Below are 6,000 nucleotides of genomic sequence, written 5' to 3' on the forward strand. Positions count from 1 at the left end.
CGTCACCTTCCTTGGTATAAACAGATCCTCTGAGAGATATTTGTATTGTCCCCTTATATACTGTGACAAAAAATAGGTTTACGTCCGAGAGTGGACCCTCTGGTTCGTGGCACTGGAGCTCCCGGGGGTGAGCGCGCCAGGTGGTGCCGACCCCTATACAGGGGCCATTAGGGGCAGGCCCTCGGAAGACAGATGCCACGACTGCTCGAACCAAGAGGGGAGGCTCAAAAGACTGAGTGAAGGGTGCAGGACTGAGAACGGAAAGCAGAGGGGAGCAGGAAGTACCGAGAGGAGTGCAGGACGGAGACACGGAGCACAAGACTGGGTACTGGAGTACAGGACGGAGGCACGGAGTACGGGACTGGGCACTGGAGTACAGGACGGAGGCACAGAGTAGGGACTGGGCACTGGAGTACAGGACGGAGGCACGGAGTACGGGACTGGGCACTGGAGTACAGGACGGAGGCACGGAGTACGGGACTGGGTACTGGAGTACAGAGTGTCTCTGCCGGGGACAGGGGATAGATTCTTCCCCTGGGGGGAATCGCTCCTGGCAACAGCTCAATAGGGCAGTCGTAGGCACGATGCGGCGGTAGCGTCTCAGCCTCCTTCTTACTGAAGACGTCGGCAAACGAGTGGTAAGCCGTAGGAAGCCTAGGAAGATCGATAGGAGCTTGCTGCGGACTAGGGCAAGATACCGGCAACAAACAGCGTTTATGGCAGAAGTGTCCCCAGCGGAGGATCTCCCCGGAATGCCAGTCTAGAACAGAACGAAGCCAGGGTAAGCCGAGGAGCACGGGATGGGACAAACTGGGCAAAACATAAAAGGCAATTTTTTCTCGGTGAAGAGCTCCAACTTGTATCTCCACCTCAAGGGTGACCATGGTGATAGGTTCAGGTAGTGGTTTGCCATCCACAAAAGCGATGGAGTGTGGACTCTCTAACGCAACAACCGGAATTCGGAGCTGGTCCACTTCTTTGAGCCGGATGAAGTTACCAGCCGCACCCGAGTCCACATACGCCTCCACAGATCTGCGCTCCCGACCTGAAATAATTAAAGCTGAAATAGTAAGGGGCAGAGAGGAATCGGTGTCACCTAGGAAGGCCTCTCTTACCTGGCCTAGGCGGAGGCGTTTCCCGGCCACACTGGGCACGTGCGCACAAAATGATTAGCCCCGCCACAATAAAGACAAAGGCCCTGCGTCCTTCTCTCCCTGCGTTCTTGCTCCGACAACCTTACACGGTCTACTTGCATGGGCTCAGCAGTGGAATTACTCGAAGATGCCGGGGTGCGAGGAAAGGGCGCCTGGTATAGCCTAAAAGATCTCTTCTCCCTAACTGACTCCCGGGAGCATTCCTGAAACCGTAAATCTATATGGGTAGTTAGGGATATGAGATCTTCCAGAGTGGTAGGAGTGTCCCGGCCAGCAAGCTCATCCTTTATTTTACCCGAGAGTCCCCTCCAAAAGGCCCCAACCAAAGCCTCGCTATTCTACCCTAGTTCAGAGGACAGTGTCCGGAAGCAGATAGCATAATGTCCTATGGTGAGGGAGCCTTGGCGGAGATTGAATAGAGCCTCAGTGGTGGAGGCCACACGGCCAGGCTCATCAAATACCCTGCGGAAAGTATCCAGGAAGTTGTGGATGCTTGATACCACCGGGTCATCTCTCTCCCAGAGAGGATTAACCCACGCTAAGGCCTCTCCCTCTAAATGGGACACAATGAAAGCTATCTTGGCCCGATCTGAGGGGTATTGCTGAGGCAGGAGCTCAAAGTGTAAGCGGCACTGGTTTAAAAACCCCCGACACAACTTGGGGTCGCCGCTACACCTGGGAGGTTTCCCCAAGCGTGGTGGCGGATGGGATAAGGGAACCTGTGGTAGGACAGAAGCGGCAGCAGAGGATTGTAGGGACTAGAGTCGGTCGTCCACGGACGCCATGTAACTCAGAATGTAGGATTGGGCGTCATGCTGCTGCGCGAGCTCCTGCTGGAGTCCCGCTAGCAACGGGGCATTCCCCGGATCGGTGGTTTGTAAGGCGGAGAGGCGGGTGTCCATGGACTTCATAAAGGACATTATTCTAGTCTGATTTTCCCGCAAAAAGAGCAATTCCTTTTGGGTGGCTGGCGAGGCGCTAGCAGGGTCCATGGCCTGATTATGCTGTGACGTATGCGGTGACAAAAAATAGGTTTACGTCCGAGAGTGGACCCTCTGGATCACGGCACTGGAGCTCCCGGGGGTGAGCGCGCCAGGTGGTGCCGACCCCTATACAGGGGCCGTTAGGGGCAGGCCCTCAGAAGACAGATGCCACGACTGCTAGAACCAAGAGGGGCGGCTCAAAGGACTGAGTGAAGGGTGCAGGACTGAGAACGGAATGCAGAGGGGAGCAGGAAGTACCGAGAGGAGTGCAGGACGGAGACACGGAGCACAAGACTGGGTACTGGAGTACAGGACGGAGGCACGGAGTACAGGACTGGGTACCGGAGTACAGGACGGAGACACGGAGCACAGGACTGGGTACTGGAGTACAGGTCGGAGGCACGGAGTACGGGACTGGGTACTGGAGTACAAGACGGAGACACGGAGTACAGGACTGGGTACTGGAGTACAGGACGGAGACACGGAGCACAGGACTGGGTACTGGAGTACAGGACGGAGGCACGGAGTACGGAACTGGGTACCGGAGTACAGATCGGAGACACGGAGCACAGGACTGGGTACTGGAGTACAGAGTGGAGAGGAAAGAGTGAGAAGGGGAAACCCCTCAACACTTTGGCCAGGATACCGTAGGGAAAGCCACACGATAATCTGGCGTCTCCACCATGTTGGAGACGCCTGATATACCCTGTGCAGCCAGCTGATTGGGCGCTCAGGCCGCTGGGCGGGCGCTGCAGGGTTAAGGGATCTGCAGAGCGCGCACCCGCGGCCTAAGGCACCCGCATGAAGCTGGCACGCGCCGGACGGAGGAGAAGGAAGAGGAGGCGGGCACAGAGCGGCGCGGCGAGCGCTGGTAAGTAAAGTCGGCGGCGGGCCCCGCCGTTGCTTGGACGGCGGCGGCTACCACCGCCGACGTGACATATACTTATACATGGTTATTAGATTGCCCCTCAGTTGTCTTTTTTTCTAGACTAAATAATCCTAGTTTTTCTAGTCTCTCTGGGTATTGTAGTTCCCACATCCCCTTTATTAATTTTTTTGCCCTCATTGTTACTCCATCTAGTTCCATTATTTTTTGGCCAAGAAGAGTATAACATGAGGTTCACAGGAAAGGTAGCAGTACGTAAAGTCAGCCATAGGAGCAGCATGGTGGCTCAGTGGTTAGCACTGCAGTCTTGCAGCGCTGGGGTCCTGGGTTCAAATCCAACAAGGACAACATCTGCAAGGAGTTTGTATGTTCTTCCCGTGTTTGCATGGGTTTCCTCCAGGTGCTCCGGTTTCCTCCCACATTCCAAAGACATATTGGTAGGGAATCTGGATTGTGAGGCCCAATGGGGAAAGTGCCGATAATGTTTGATAAGTGCTGTGGAATTAATAACGCTATATAAATGAGTAAAATAAATGTGCCAAACTCACTACAGCCAACAGTTCCATGGTGACAACTTTTCATCTCCTCGTCCTCCCTCTCTCATTCCTCTCCTAACCCATCCACATAGGAAAGATGGGATGAACCTTCTGTGGGTACTAGCCTCTGTTGCGCTAGCAACCAGCTCCTGTTCCTACTCCTCCTCCTATTTATTATCCAATCTGCATGTAAAGCTTCATATTTAATTGTCAGCAGCGACTGTTTACTGTTTAAGTAAGCTAATCATCACTGTTCACATCTTTGTGGAGTCCTCAAAGTCTTGGAGAATGACATAAATGTCAGACATCCATGCCCATTCTTCAGTTGTTATGTGCGGAGGCTGACCAGAATACTGACGAGCGTGTTGGAGCTGGTATTCCACAACTGGACTGTGCTGCTCACAAAGCCTTGCCAGCATGTGCAGTGTGGAGTTCCAACATGTGGTAATGTCCCACACCAGTTGGTGAGCTGGCACTTGCATGTGCTGCTGCAGCACTGCCAGAGCTGGGCCAGCTGTAGTTGACTTGAGGAAATGGGTGCTGTGGCAGTGTGAGCAGAAGCTTTGACAAATCTTGATAGGTTTTCAGAAAGACCAAGAAGTACCAAGTTGAGCACATGGGCAAATCATGGTATGCGTCTGAGCTTGCCAAGCCTCACAGCCACCACCAGGTTACAGCCATTATCACACACAACCATGTCTTGTTGTAAGATCAGTGATTAAGCCACAGATCTATTGTCTGTTATTGCTTTCAATAACTCAGTCACAGTGTGCGGTTTGTCTCCTAGACAAATTAACTTCAGCCAAGTTCGCTTCACTTAAGCAGTGCTGCAGTGCTTCCAGCTTCCACCTGATGTGGACAATGTACTCTGAGATAACACATTGGAGATAGAGGATGAGGAGAAGAAGGAGGGGGTGCAGGAACTGGAGTAGGAGGTGGTGGAAACCCTGATAGAAGAAGGGCCTGCAATCCTAGACGTCGGCAGCACATGTGCCTTACCAAGGTGGGATAAAGCCTCAGCCTCCACAATGATCACCCATTGTGCAGGCAGGGAAATGTAATATCCCTGGCAACAATCACTTGTCCACGTGTCGGTTGTTAAGTGGAGAATCTCAGTAAGTGCTTTGGTACGGGCATGAATGTTGTTCCTGGACATGTGCTGTTACTATGCGGGGATGCTACACTGGAAGAAAGAGGGTCAACTGATAAGCATGTACCAAGGGACGGCTGCCCCATGGTTTAGTGGCAATTCTCCATGTCTACAAGCCTAAACAGCAAGATTTTCATGACATGCAGCCTGGAAATGTGCCGGATTAGTGTTTGGGTCTAATGGGTGGGTGGCTGTTTACTTTCTTTTTTATTCCAAAGCTTGGGATAGGGACAGCTAAACTCTGTGCTGGAACAAGGATTTAGAAGTGCCTGATGATGGTGCCCTAGAATGTGCAAGGACAGGTGCAGGGCAGAAGACATCTGCACCAGTGTCATGAACAAGGGATTGGCAAGCAACAAACACAGAGGAAGAGGCAGTGACGTTACCTGCTACCACCAATTGTAGACCCAGGCGTTTGGCCCATTGACTTGGATGCTTAGATGACGTGCCTGATCATGCTAGTGTTGGTTAGGCTCTTAGTGGTCAGGCCCCTGCTGATCTTGACATGGATGCAACCTGTAGAACGGTGGTGCAGAGGCTGCGCCCACCACCGTTCTCCAGGCTGCATCTACTAATGCTTTTGCCCAGGCTGAATGAATTTCAGTATAATTGCCCACGGGCATTAACTCCGATATAACCAATCAACCTTTTGGTTGTAGCTGTTTTCTCGTCGTCCCACCACAACTTTAAGTACGCAACTGATGAAGGTCCTTTATGTGACCGAAATGTTTTGTCATACCACTCTCCGGGATTGGATAAATCATCTGTTATACACTATCACAAAGTTGAGTGCCAGGTTCTTTCTTTATGTTGCTATGGTTTGGGAACCTACCTTGGTACCACTACTCAGCTGTGCACACGTCTATTATAAACATGGTTCAGTGACTTCGTCATGCACTATCGTATCATGGTTCTGATGACTTGGTGACTTAACAACAACCTGACTTATCAGCAACTGTCTCATCATCACCTACATCTTTTGGCAAAATTTGCAGTTCCCAACAATCATCTTCCTGTGACCGTAGCTGCTCTAAGTTTTGTGCATCACTAAACAGCATGTCCTCCTCTCTCTCTTGCAACATGTGGGCTGAAAGGCAGTCCTTACGTATTTTCTAATTGCTAGATCTCTGAAAACCAAGTATCCTTTATTAAGCGAAACTACATTTTTTTTTATTAAAAAAAAAATTTTGGTCACCTGTACCAGACCATGTGGTTTTAAAAAATTTCAAATCAACGTGATTTCACACAAAGCATGTTATGGATGACAAAAGTACATTTTTGGAGCAAAAAA

Source organism: Dendrobates tinctorius, unplaced genomic scaffold, assembly GCF_039654945.1.
Source record: "Dendrobates tinctorius isolate UK_male_01 unplaced genomic scaffold, ASM3965494v1 ptg000004l, whole genome shotgun sequence".
In the NCBI taxonomy this organism is placed as follows: Eukaryota; Metazoa; Chordata; class Amphibia; order Anura; family Dendrobatidae; genus Dendrobates; species Dendrobates tinctorius.